The 14,485-nt window shown below is 42.7% G+C and overlaps 1 long non-coding RNA gene across 1 annotated transcript; it reads left to right on the top strand.

The window, feature by feature from the left end:
• The first annotated feature begins 1,205 nt into the window (after positions 1-1,205).
• LOC308486275 lies at positions 1,206-14,204 on the top strand. Its single transcript, XR_013991013.1, has 4 exons — positions 1,206-1,676; positions 5,561-5,669; positions 6,441-6,609; positions 13,963-14,204. It is a non-coding gene; the product is annotated as an uncharacterized lncRNA (long non-coding RNA).
• Positions 14,205-14,485: the final 281 nt, after the last annotated feature.

Genomic DNA, 14,485 nt, shown 5'->3' with positions numbered 1-14,485 from the left:
CATGCAGAAATAAATGCAGACTCTGTGTCAATTTTTACATGCCCCGTTTCAGCACTAATCGCATGGGTACATGGCAGAAAGATGAAAATAGCCTCTGGGCTAATGGAACTTTAGAACTGAAGTAGAAACTCTAATTCTGGAGCTAAGGTTAATGATGCTATTGCAGGCTCTGGGCCTGGGAGCAATTTTGGAATATCAAATCAAACCGTGTGTAATACTCTGTGCATCTTGGGATATAGAGTTAGCCCATCTCGGTATATAGAGTTCCCATATTCTACAATTTAGATCTTTTAAAGGCTATAGGGCAAATAGTGAATTTGTCTTGCCTACCTATGAAATGTTTAAAAGTTTAGTTTTCTCATTTGTTGGCTGCTTGATTGCAATATTATCATGCCCTTCTCCCTGAATATTAAACATAGATTCGTTCTATCTATAGAAGTCACAAAAGAGGGTGATGCCCCCACAATTTAATTCAAAGTTGACAATTAGAGGAGTTGCACATAACATTTATTATTCTGTGATAACAGTGAAACAATACACATATATAAGAAGCAAGTCCCAATGTGTTCCCAGGGAAGTGTTCATAGGAGTCAAGCCACTGTCCTAAAGCATTTCACACTATGCTGTGTGTGTGTGTGTGTGTGTGTGTGAGAGAGAGAGAGAGAGAGAGAGAGAGAGAGAGAGAGATGACTGTAGATAAATGTAGAAGAAGAAGAAGAAGCTTCTAAAGCTGAACTGCCTTAAAAACAAAAACCCTGCAGTGAATCTATGCACAACAGTTCTGAATTTAAGGAAGAACAGGAGACAACACAAAGAAGCACCTGAGCAACTGGCCTTGTCTTAGCTGGTGACAATGTGTTCCAGAGTTGATTCTGGTGAGATGGGGATAGTGAAGTAGAGATTGGACCTGCTACATCCTGATATGGGACTGTCTAGACTTCCAGAGTGCTCTAGACAAGGTTGGGGCTTAAGCTTGGGTTATGACAAATATTTTGCCTTTCCGAAAAATATACAGATTAAGTAGTTGTGATGACAAATTCTATCTTCACACATCTTTCCCTCTGCTTTCTCTGCCAAGGCAGAATGGGGAACCTGTTTTGTCTCGACCAAACTGTCTTTGATACTGAATATGAAAGGAGTGTGCGACAGACATCCCTTTATGACACGCTCACACCATCATCAGCACTAAAGGATGACAGCATCATACCAGGTAGGAGAGATGAGAGGCTGGACCAGGAAATACCAGACTGCATTCATCTTCTGAAAGTACTGCATTAAAAACCAATTTGTTGCTCTTACAGCAACTTTTGTGGCAGCTCTTATGCTTATACTTTTGTGCAGGTGCATAAGAGGAGAGCAATTAGCACTCTCTAATTGGACCCCCCCCCCCCAAGTTCTTCTAAGCTCTCTGCATGCTATATAGAGCACGCATGATCACTAGCTTCTGAAGCTACAATTTGGTCAATATGATGGACTGCAGAACAAAACTGATAGACCGGAAGGCTCTATTCTGAGGCTTCAGACACTTCAAAAGCCATTGAACCCAATATAGATATGTGCTACAGACAGGTACATCTACACCTGAGTTTGTGCAGTTTTCTTCTGAAGGAAACATACCATAATGGTCAGTTTGCAGCTGTCAGGCTAAGACCATTTTCCTTGGGTCATTAACATGGGTAAGTCTTTGTTATGATGTCTAGCCTAGTTTGTGGCAGTCATCACTTAGCAGTAACCCGATTCGCTGGGGTCTGTAGAAAATGTCAGCTGAATGACAATGTTCTCTATGCTTATCCATGGTTTGCCAGTCCAAATAGCACTGGTGAATTTGCTCCTGTCATCTTTTGTTGTCAGTCAGAATGGGGTGGGGTAGGAGCCATCCTTTTTATTGTTATTGTTGGATGAAGACTTTTGGGGGGGTTATATTGTATCTTTTTCTATGGATTTGGCTTTTAATTGATTACCAAGGTGTTTTGAATTTTATGGATTTTTGATTCTCTTTGAGACCTCTTCTTGTGGAAAGTGATGAATGGCAATACTCTCTCTGCAGAGAAGAGAGAGACCCTCACTGCTAATTGCCTACTGAGAAGAGAAGGGAACACTTGGCACCAGCCAAGCTGGTAGGCATTACTTGGTGGCAAAAACATGGCGCAAGAGACCCCACATCCATACTCCTGGTGCTGGATTAGAGCCCCCCCCCCTAAAGCAAGCCAGTCGGACCCCTGGGGCGGTACACATGCCCTGCACCCAGGGCAGGGCCGTGGGGCCTCCAAGGAGTCTGCCTGCCTCCTCCCACTCAGCCGCCTTTCAGCTGAGGGGGAGGCAAGCAGGCAGACCGTTTGGGGCATTGTGGAGTCTGTGGGCACCCAATCCACTGCATCACTCGCAGAAGAGATGCGTGGCTTGGGCGTGCTGCAGACCTCGCAGTGAGTCCCACTCGGCATTTTGTCACTGCCCCTCAGTGGTGACACCTGGGGTGGCCCGCCCCGCCACACCCCCTTTCTCCGTCCCTGCCCCCCCCCCCATAGCAACATTTGTGACAGCAGAATGGAGCATATTAGGTACTGTACTTTGTTTTAGCACTAGATATGAGCATCTCATTCTACTCTGTGGGAAGACTTCAGTGTAGCACTACGGCTAATGTTCCATCAGCACAAGGATTTTTCCTTGTGCAACAGAATGCTCTCCCCCTCTCCTCCGCCCTAAATCTGCTCTAGGGTGGGAAAGTCCCATTGCATAAGTGGACACCATTCTTCTCACACAGTTGTTTAGCTGAATTCCACCTGTGAACCTTTATATACTTCTGGGAGCACATAATCTCTCCTGACTCACTGTAGCTCTCTGAGGGCTATTATGGTAGAGAGAATTCTGTTTGTCATCATAACCTTTCTGATATGTGATGAAGTCATCATATATGCCACTGTTCTCATAGACATGATTTTAAAAAATTGGAACCTAGAGTAGTGAGCTTATATAAATCAATCACTTATTAACATATACTGGGACTCTGACTCTTGTTGGATTGCGGGGGGACCAGCCAGAGGAGTGATTTTTAACAGAAAAATGACTGATGAGAAAAGAGTTAAGCACCCCCACCCCCACCCCACCCCTGTGTTTCCGAATCCCTGGCTGCTTTTCATTTTAAAAATCACCAGGACTTCAGTATAAGTATCTGTAAGTAACATGTCATTTACTCATGATGAAAAAAGGCATTCCAATGCTTTAGCTCTTGAGCATCGCTGCTGGAAGAAAGAAGAAATTGGCATGGTGTGTGGGTGTGTAAAAAACAGACAGGTCTTTTCTCATCAAAATCCTATGATAAACGTATATTGAGGAAATCACAGTGTAAAGCGTCACCAAGAGACAAAGAATAGCCTTGAAATCCTGAATATATGAGCCTTAGCATATGTGTTGCAGTAACCCGATTCACTGGGTTCTGTAGAAAATGTCAGTTGAATGACAATGTTCTCTATGCTTATCCATGGTTTGCAAGTCCAAATAGCACTGGTGGATTTGCTCCTGTCGTCTTTTGTTGTCAGTCAGAATACAAAACCAGAGTTTGTGTAGTGAATGTGTAGTAGTTGCTGGCAACAGCTAACTAGAGTGAAAAGAAATACTTCAAATTTCCCAACAGCAGATATTTTCTTTAAAAAGAAAAAGAAATGAAACAGATGCCATTGTGGTACTCAAATCAATTGTTACCCATATTTCCCTTGCTTCCTTTTTCCCCTCCATCTTCTGTAAATACCCAGAATGAGGTGAATCAGCTGATTTGGAACAAGCTTTCATGTCTCTGAGCTGGTTTGCGCCGTTAATAAGGTGTGTCACCGAACCCCCAAAGCACTCTCTTTTTCTTCACAGAGAACACTTCCAGGAAAGGGGGAGGGGAGAACAAGAAAAGTGTGACTTTTCCATTTTTCTATAATGAAGGTAAAATAAACAAGCACAGTTGTCCCTGGACATGCTTGTCTGAAATTTGGTGTGCTTTTTTTTGGTCCAGGGACACCTCCCTCATGGCCCCCATTTTCAAACTGCTTGTCAGAAACAACAACAACAACCGCAGGGGAGCATGTTTTTACCCCCTGCTTCAAATGGTAAAGATTACCCTGGGGCTAAAAAGCTCCCATTTCATGTTGACTGGGTGGCTGGTAGGAAGATGAAGACATGGACCCTCCTGCAAAAATGATAATGGGTCTTTGACACCCCTCAGCCCTTGACTGCTACGGAGAAGTGAAAAATAGGCTTGGAGTCAAATAGGCTCAAAATTGGAATCAGCCAGGGAGGAGTTCATAACCATATATTGAATCTGGTACCAATGAATATTCACATCAAAATGTGAAATTCCCAGTAATATTTGACTTCCAATTAATTGTGCTGCCCTTAATACAACATATTTGATACTTCAGAGGGTAATATGCCAGTGGAGACTTATTTACCCTTGCTCCCATGGCTAATCTACATTTTTAAGTGCATGGCACCTTTCTGTTGTAGGCAAGTTTTCAGATCCATATTCATGAAAGCAATTAACAGCTATCATTCTCAGGCAAGACATTGTGACTTAGCACTGCATAATCACTATGGTGGTTGAGGTTCCAAAAACACTTCAAATCACAAAATTTCCACATCAACTAATCCGGATGTTATATATAGCTGTTGCTTAATGCTAAATAAATATTTGTGTCAGTTAAAGACATTTTTAGATTCTTAATACACATATTCTTATGAATCAATATGTTATTTGATCATTGTAAACAAGTATGATGATCATAACTGATGGATTTTGGTGATGGCTGCTAGTTTAAATGGCTTTAAAGGGGGGATTGGGGAAGGCTATTGCTGAAGATTAATTCCCCGTCTCTGCAGTCATGGGATTTTTGTCTTATCACATGACGTTGTATGTTTTCATTCCACAGAGTGGGAAGTGACGGAGACAGGATGTTTGTGTTACTGTGTTCCGTGAAATGGGAATATTGTCCTTTGTTCTTCCTCTTTGCTGTCTGATGAGAAAGAGGAAGGAGCTAAGTCAGAATGCTCCGAGTGTTTTACATGTAAATAAAGTAGATTAGCCAAAATGCTGAGTTGCTGAGGTCTGTTACGCAAGCTGCGAAGACTCTGCGGATCCCTAAGTGTGCTGATGTTTCTTGGCATCAGTCGCTGTGATGTTCGGGCAGAAGAAAGCTTTTGAAGCTCCCAAACGATCGACCAGGAGGGAGAGAACATGCCAGTTAGGCATGTGTCTCTACCAGGGTCCTTCTTGAGAGTAGGACGGCTCCTGACAGCTATAGTCATGATGGCTATATGAATATCATGTGCTGTGACTCACAATCAGTAGATGGCTTCTGCACTCATGCCTGGCTTTTAAGACTGTCCATAGGCAGCAGATTGGCCATGGCTGGGAACAGGCTATTGGATTAAACAAACCTGTAGTCTGATTCATCTGGGTTCTTTGTATGAAATGCAACTGATGACAAGATCATGAGCCAGAGCCCCCATAATTCTGGAACCTTTTTTTTAAAAAAAACCCAATTCCTGAAATTGTTTTTATTTTATTTTTCTTTCCTAGCGCCTGTTCTCAGGAAGGCACATTTCTGAAGGTTCTTGATCAGCAGAATGCAAAAAAGAAATGGAATGAAATGAAAGCTGGTTAAGTACTGCTTGTCTGGGAACAAAAGGTGAACCATACAACCATTAATCACAAAGCACGGGACCTTTGTTTGGGGGCTGAGGTCACAAACTGCCAGTTGGTTTATTCCTGATTGCTTCATGGTGGTAATGGAAGTGCCCAGACAGCCTTGATCTTTTCAGTTGACCCGACCTGATCTTTTTTTGTGAGGGTTAATTGGTAATTTAAGTATACTGTACAGGTCGAATGATTTGAAGTGCATGCCATTAAGAGTGAGATTCAACACACTCTCATCATTATGAGGGATGTTTGGCTTAGAGGGAGGAAAGGCACGCGGATAGCTATTCCCAAACCTGCATTTGAAAATAAACATATAGATATAGATATTCACCTCATTTGCCCTTTATTTATTTCTGGAATCCTAAAGCAGGACTACACAGTTTGTAAAATATTTACATTCAAAACTGGCTTGTGAATGTGGTTTGGGACAGAAGACATTGCCTCCTATTTTTGCTGCCTTCATGGCAGTGAGGGAAAAGGGCCAAAAATAGTACAAGATAGTACAAGAGGAAGAGCATCAAGAGAAAGAGGGCTGCGTGACCAGCCCTTTTATGGGGTCTCAGAAGGTCAAGTCCATCTACCTGGTCACATACAGGGGGAGGATGCTCCAGACCAGGTGTGACAGGAAGTCCTCCTGGCTGGAGCAACATTCCCCTGTGTGTCCGCTCTGGGCAAACAGGAAATGTTGTATTTGACTGCTTTTGTGATGTTACAAACCACACAAACATCACAGTCTTTTTGGTCTTATCCCTGTGCCCAGGATCCTAATGAGAACCGAAGAGGCCAGTGGGTGAAGCCTCAAAATGGCATTGTGGACCTGTCTTTTCCTCTGGCCTCCAAAGCAGCCATGGGAGGGTACACCATAGTCATTGGAAGTCCACTTTTTGCATATGAGGATTCAGGAAGATATTTCATGGTGGCAGAATATGGTGAGATTTCAAGGGGAGACCACTTTGGTTGCAGTGTGTGTGTGTGTGTGTGTGTGTGCGCGCGCATGTGCTAACAATAAAAGGAATGCAGGCTATTACATAGGCCAAAAATCACATCTTCACAAACTGGTGAGGCTGCTTTCGAGTAAGAGATCCTGGCTTTAGCATCTTAAAGCCAAAGAACTCTTAAGTTTTGCATAATTTGGAGATTCTTTTTCATTTCAGATTTGTAGCTGCTGTTGCGACAATTCGAAGCAAAAGAATAACAGGTGGGGAGGAGGCTGGCTCCTTCCCCATCATGCAGTTTTATTTCTGCTAGGGATGGGGAAGAAATTTGTTTGATCCACAGTGAGCCAACCTGATTCAGTGTCCCTGCATGTACTTGCAGACTGGAACACACTATCAGTTCAATCATGCACTTCTCCAGAGTTTGTGCTGCAGTTTAGATCCCATAATGTACACACAAAAAACAAAGTATATTTTATTGGAAGAATGTGTGCAAAGTGCATTAAAATGTGTGCAACTTGGATGTTCATTTTTCATGCATTTGTTTGGAAAGTCACAAAGCCTCAGCAGTAAAAGGAGCCCCTTTAAAGGGAGGAAGGGAGGAAGGACCAGCTATTGGAGGAACAGAGTGAAAATTCTCTGGCCTAGATGGTGGACAGAAAAAACTTTCTCCCTCTGGCGTGCTGGCTCTCCAAATATGAAACGGGTCACCTTTTGGTGCTGTTAAAGAGAGACAGGAAGCAGGAATTATATGCAAATTATAGATGTGGACATTCAGAGGTAGGGAAAAATGGATTTGAACATTACCTGTGTAAATGATGTTAGTTCAGGCTTTACAATGGAAGGTAAGGATTCATTAGCTGAAAGTAGAGTGATGGTGCATCATAAAATAGCTATCTACTCCCCTCTACAGGCACAAAGTGAGAATGGCATGGTGAAATTTTGCTTTCAGAGCCTTGCTGTTGCACCATGGAAAGGTCCCTCCATGCACTGAGCACCCCTAAACCCCACATGCTTCTTTTGTTCCTCCTTTACATGAACTGAGGAATGGGGACGAGCTCATTTTATTTATTTATTTTATAAGATATTTATTAAAATTTTCAATGTTTTACAAAACACACAAAGAAAAAGAAAAAAAAAGAATAAAAAAGAAAATACATAGTAAAAATATTTAAAAACAATTCTTTCCTTCCATTACTTAACCTTCATTTACTTATTTCCAGGACCTCCTCACACCTTCCTTTTTTGTATTCCAGTTCAATTATTTTGTTCAGCAAATCCCTCCCCTCTTTTAATATCCTAATCATTAATCATAAAAATGTTGTAATTTTAGATTTTTACATATTACATAATAAACCCTTTTTTCATTTTCCCTTGTAGCCTTTCAGCTAGAGACCACTTAGTTTCTATCCAGCATCATTCTAACATTCATTAATTTTACAATCTTTGGGCACATCCACCAAAGGTGGAAAAAAGTACCTTCATTTTCCTTACATTTCCAACATTTATTATCGGTCACATGGTAGATTTTTGCAAGCTTGACTGGTGTCATGTACCACCTGTATATCATTTTCATAATATTCTCTCTTAAGGCATTACATGCTGTAAATTTCATACCTGTGGTCCACAACTGTTCCCAGTCAGCAAACATGATATTATGTCCTAGATCTTGTGCCCATTTAATCATAGCAGATTTCACAGTTTCATCCTGAGTATTCCATTTCTGCAACAAGTTATATATTCTTGACAATGTCTTAGTATTGGGTTCTAAGGGGACGAGCTCATTTTAATCCAAACAGAGCCTAACCTTAGGAGCTCTTGAGGGGACGAGAATACCCTTACCTTGCCAAGCACATGAGAATTGAGCTGAAAGTTCTGCTTAGATATTGCTACCCTGTTTTAAAAATGAAAGATTTCTTAACTCAGCTGTCTCCTTCCCCACCTAGGAGAGTGTTAGGATTTGATATTTGTAGGTTAAAAGCAAGTATAACAGCTTTGGAGGTGACAGGTTATGTAGAGCTCAGGATGTCTTGGGAAACATTTTAAGAAGACTTTTCCTGTCAGCTAGTGTAATATGTCTCCTCACAGACATGAAGTAATGGGTTAGTTGCCCTCAGACAGAAGCTCGTGCAACAATAAATTTTGTCAGTCACAAGCCTTGAAGAAGGGTGTGACATAAAAACAAAAGCTTTGGGGAGTCACCATTAACATGTCTGGTGCATTATTTGTTACTGTTTACATTGTTAAGTCACATGTTTGCCTAGCCCTCTAGGTGACGCAAACCAATTTAGTCAATAAAAATTAAAAGACACACCAAAAATCAGATAAAATACAATATCAGCACACATGCAAAAAGACAAATGCATAAAAAAAGAGCCATAATAATGCCACTGGGATAAAATTTAAGTGGTCAGATTTTGTCAGACTAAAGTAATATTCAATATCAATTTTGAGATATTGTAAATCTTAAACATGTTAAAAGACAGGACAAAGTATTGGAACCTGAAGCAAAACATCCTGCTCCCACTGGGGGACGGGGCATGAGGTTTGTAAGGGCTTCACCTCATGGAAAAGCCCTTGCAAAGTCTCACTGGGATGTGTGAGGGCAAACCCTACAAGGACTTTGGGAATGCTTCCCTTTCACTGAGTTTTGTTCTGGAGAGCTTTGCCACTGGCGGTAAATCTGTGTGGCAGAATGCTGTGTCACTCTGCCAATGCCAACACCTCCCTTACATTGGTTGCTCCTCTGGTGGTGGCAGAAGCTGTGAGGGGAGCGCCACCTCTTCATTTTCCACCGCTGGTTCACCCCACTGCATGGGTGGGCCAGGTCTGTCTTTGTTCCTGAAAACAATGTGGAAATTCCTCTACATGTTTCTCATAGCTACAGTGTATATTATGTTGCACTGTTAAGAGATGAAGAGAGTTTACAGTTGCAGCTAAATTCATTCGCAGCTGAGAGGATAAGCTAGTTGCTAGGTTCACTGTGTGTTGCTGAGGTAATGACAAGCCCGCTGAGTCGTTTTGCCTGGCTAGACTGTGTCCTTGAATTCTGAGAGTGCCTCTTTCTTGCCTGGATGGAGAACAGAGGGCAGTGTGTGTGTAGAAGCTAGTTGATGGGTACAAATGTAGAGTCCACGTTTGTTGCGCTGTCGACTTTTGCCCATGGTCCCACCCCTTACTGGTATGTGGCTCTTGCAAGGCTGCTTAGAAGGGCACGTGGCCTTTGGGCTTAAAAATGTTCCCCACTAAGGCCGTGCAGGCACAGTTGGGTGGGGGAGAGAGTTGGCAAACCTGAAGCAGAGAATTTGTCACAACCTAAACCACAGAGCCTAGGACTTGCAGATCAGAAGGTCGGCGGTTCGAATCCCTGTGACATGGTGAGCTCCCGTTGCTTGGTCCCAGCTCCTGCAAACCTAGCAGTTTGAAAGCACGTCAAAGTGCAAGTAGATAAATAGGTACAAATCTGGCGGGAAGGTAAACGGCGTTTCCGTGCGCTGCTCTGGTTCACCAGAAGTGGCTTAGACATGCTGGCCACATGACCCGGAAGCTGCACGCCGACTCCCTCAGCCAATAAAGCAAGATGAGCGCCGCAACCCCAGAGTCGGCCACGACTGCCCTTTACCTTTACCTTTGTTCCTTGCTTTACGTGAACATATGGGAGCCTTCAGTGAGTCTTTGCCCCAGAAACAGCTATGCATGCAGGCATATCCTAGGACCCTTTGCATGTGGATTTGAAGTTTCAATGGTAGTTAGGCCAGAGATGGGTCAGCCCTTGTGAATGTGAACCCCTGCTTGGGAGGTTTTCTGACTAGATAATCACTTTTTAGAAGCAGTGTTTTAATAAGATAGTTTATGCTACTGAGCAGCTTATTCCACATTCCTAAAATGAGATGAAAACCTGTAACTCTTTAATAGTCTCCAGTTGCATAGTCCTCAAGTCTTTCAAACCACAAAACACATACTATATAAATAATAGCTGTGCTTTTAGCACCATCTAGTGGTATTTTATTTATATTTTCCGGCATGCTCAGTGTTCTTCCCCCTATTCTTCCACCTTACCAAGGACACAAATTAACAAAAACAAGCAAATAAGTTACAAGTCAGGACTACACCATTACATAGCTGCTAGGATCTGATACAGGAGTCCCTTGCCTGGTGTGTTCTGTGTCCTGGGAAGAATAGGTGTGGGATGGTGGCAAGCCCCCCCTCCTTGCACCAATATCCTTGGTGACACTACTTTGGGACCTCCTCATATTTATTCAGCATTTGGGATTATATCTAGGGTGAGTCCAACTTATTCCACCCACCAAGTGTATAAGGTAAATATTGAGCCGCAGCATGTATTTGAATTTGAGGTTTTTCTAGGTAATCTAGTGGTTGCCTTTTACGGCAGTGAAGGAAGCAGAGAAAGCGTGAGGGGAGGGAGTACATAAGCCTGAAGCCCATGACCAGGCTCAGAAATTTATCTCACAGAATCATAAATGCAGGAATATGCAGCTGTCCCTTACAGGAATCGAACCTGCAACCACGCTCTAACCAACTCAGCTATCCACCTCCTTATGCACTGCCCTTAGTTTTGCCAAAATGCCAGATAATAAGCAACACAAGAACCATACAAAACAAGAACCTTGAGTAGAATATCGGAACAAGCAGTTGAAGCATTAAACTGGACAGCCAACTGTACTTATAGTCAGGTAGAAAGGGGTTACCTGCCAGGAATCACACTCTGCATTACTAGCCAGGCTTAAGACTGCTGCTTTAACTTCCAGCAACCTCCCTCTTTGTACTCCTGGGGCTAAAGGAAGTAGGATAGGATATGTTTTGTATTGCGTCTCAAATTCCAAGCAGGTTAACATATGTTCAATGGCTACTGGTCATTATGGCTGTGTATTACCTCCACTTGCAGAAACGATGTGCCTTTGGGTACTAGTTGCTGGAGATTGGGAGGTTGCTTGTTGCATGAATTCCCCCCAGGATTCCTATAAGCATTTGGTTGGCCAATATGAGGACATAATGTTGGAGGAGATGGGCCACAGGCCTGTACCATCAGGCTCCTCTTTTGTTCTCATGACTACACAGGCCTTCAGTCTGATGCAGCACGACTCTTCTTCTGTTCTAAATGTTGCATTTAGACAAACTGATAATACTGCTTAATTGTATTCAGTCCTCACGTATTTGTAAGGTGGCATACATAGAGAGGATTGGTTTTCTTCCTTTGTGGTTATCCTAGGCAATTCCAGCCTATAAAAGGTGGTTAAAAGATAGAGACAAACTCAGTGCTAAGGAAGTTCAGCCTTCTTTGAGGTATAGTAAGGCAACAGTCCAGCTGCCTTCCTCAAACATCCTAGAATTTAATGCTGAACACTTTGCTCCATATGTTCAGCCAGAGGCAATGCTGCAATTACTCAAGTACCTTGCTGAAAACCTTTTGAAAGTCAAAGTACACTGTGTCAGCTGCACTACCTTTATCTATATTTTTCTACACTAATAGGTGTATGAGGCAGCACCTGCCCTCAAAGAAGCCATACTGGCTCTGCTTCTGCAAGGCTTGTTCTTCTATATGCTTGCTTATTTTATTTTTAACTACACCAGCTTCACCATGTTAAGCCAACTGACCTGTATTTCCCAGGATCCCCCCTGCATCCGTTTTAAAAAACATTGGTGCTACATTGGCTACTTTCCAGTCCTCAGGTATGGAGGCTGATCTGAAGATTACATATTTATGTTAGAAAATCAGCCATTTCACATGTGAGTTACTTGACAACTCTCAGGTAGATGACAACCAGATACAGTGATTTGCCTGTCTTTATTTTGTCTGTTAGGTCTAGAACTTCATTTCCCATTAGTTCTCAGTTCCTGTTTTGTTCAGATTTTTTCCAGTAAACCTTTACCAGGATTTTCACTCTGGACTGCAGCTGCATTATTGATGTGTCTCTGCTAACGGGTGCAATATACATTTCCCTAGATATCCTTTCCTTTTCGAAGTTTACTCTTTGGGTCTTCCATTATCAAAGTAGCCAGTCTCGCAAGAGCTGTGAGAGACTGCAAATTCAACAGTACAAGATCTGTGGTGCCAGGAAGAGAGTGTAAGGAATACTCTTGCTTTTTGCCTACTGAGCAGTTAATGGTGTGCATCAGTTAATGTGCAAACCATTCTGGCTCTTACAAATAGGAGGAGAGGATGCTTAAATATCATTCAGGTGGGCTGTAATCGCCTTTGTTTCACAGAACGTTGTAAAAAACAACAGGAAGTAAAGGTTGGATATTGAAAGCCTAGCGATAAAGGCCTTAAATGAGTTTGCATGCCGAGTGAAGAATGACAGGTGTCTGGAATACCTCTTAGAAGGAACTTTAGCGCAGTCCATTTTGCTGGTGAAGTCTTTAGGCTGCAATAACGCAGCTTCTTCCAAGGAGGAAAAATGAAAGTGTATATTTGCTCTCAGCAGTTATTAAAGTGGAAATGTGATGGCATTATCTGAACACTCATCAAAGGTCAAGGGAATTGAATTGGCATAAGTTAACTCCCCCCCCCTGCTCTCTATTGCATGTGACTCCGACAGGCTTTATCTTTCTTTTCTGAGCTATTCCTAATAGCATCATACAGGGACCACTGCTTTATTTCTAGAAAAGAGTTGCTGGAGCTTGTCTCTTTAGAAATGTTACCCTCTGATTCAAACACACTTCTTCCTAAGCCCAGGAGAGCAAGTTCTACTATGTTTGATGACTGTTTCCTAGCACATTTTCCCTAGCCATTTCCGTTTTGTGGGGCCTGAAAAGCAGAGACTTGGCTGCACAGTCCAAAATCAAAATTAAGTGTAGGTTTTCCCACCAAAACCTCTCTTCCTGACATAGACAATAGAATGGCCCCAGTAACTGACATCTTCAGGTGACCAGAAAGTGCTCTTTATTCCCTATGGTTTCAATCTTTTCAAAACCTGATGAATGCTATATTAGAAGTACCATAAGCCCTCCTTTGAAAGTCAATGAAACAGGAACCACTTTTTTTGTTAGACAAGCCCAAGATGATTTCTTTCCTGGGGTGGACTTTGGTAATCTTTGTTATATGGTGGCCTATGTGAGGCCAAAATTGGGTCCCCCCAAATGGACCTTCTCAATTTTGCACCCCCTTATTTTGGCACCCTGAGTGGGGGAACCTCCCACACTGTCCTAAATACAGAGCTGGTCTTTGTGTGTCTGGAAAGCAGCCTTCTAGAACCACCTCATTCTTTTGTGATGTCTTCATCAACACTTTTTAACTTTTTATCCTTATACAACAGGACTTACCCATGTTTGTGCGTGCCTTCAAAAACAGTTTCTTCCTCTCTGTTCTGTGTTTCTGATCATCAGCCCCCGCAACATGTGCCTGTTCTTGTCGCTCCTAGAAGCTGTCAGCATGCAACAGTGGCCAGTGTCTGGGAATGGCTTCAACTGGCCTGCTAAACCAGGTGAGGATAGCCAACAGGTCTCAAACCCTCAGTGAGTTAGGGACTTCCCCTGCATGTGAAGACAGGCTCCAGCAGTTGAGTGGATGAGACCAATAGTGGGTCCAACAGTCAAGAAACTGGTTTTTGCACGTACTGTAGGGGAAAGTGAGGGGCAGATGGAGCTTGTGAACCTGGGAAGGTAACCCATTTAGAAGAAGAAAAACTCCCACTGCTCTGTGGGATATCTTTAGGAGAATAAAAGGCTAAATCCAGAGTGGGAATCCAGAGCCTTTCAGAAGGTTGGATGGTGCCTTGTAAGCTTCCTTTGTGCAGCCAAGCTGGTGCCAAACGTGTTCCTTTCCTTTCCTTTCCTTTCCTTTCCTTTCCTTTCCTTTCCTTTCCTTTCCTTTCCTTTCCTTTCTTTTGGGCCACATCAATGAGGCTGA

This window comes from Podarcis pityusensis (assembly GCF_964106645.2).
Source record: "Podarcis pityusensis genome assembly, chromosome: 1".
NCBI lineage: Eukaryota > Metazoa > Chordata > Lepidosauria > Squamata > Lacertidae > Podarcis > Podarcis pityusensis.
The sequence above is the reverse complement of the archived record's forward strand: the minus strand, read 5'-3'. Positions and strand labels throughout refer to the sequence as shown.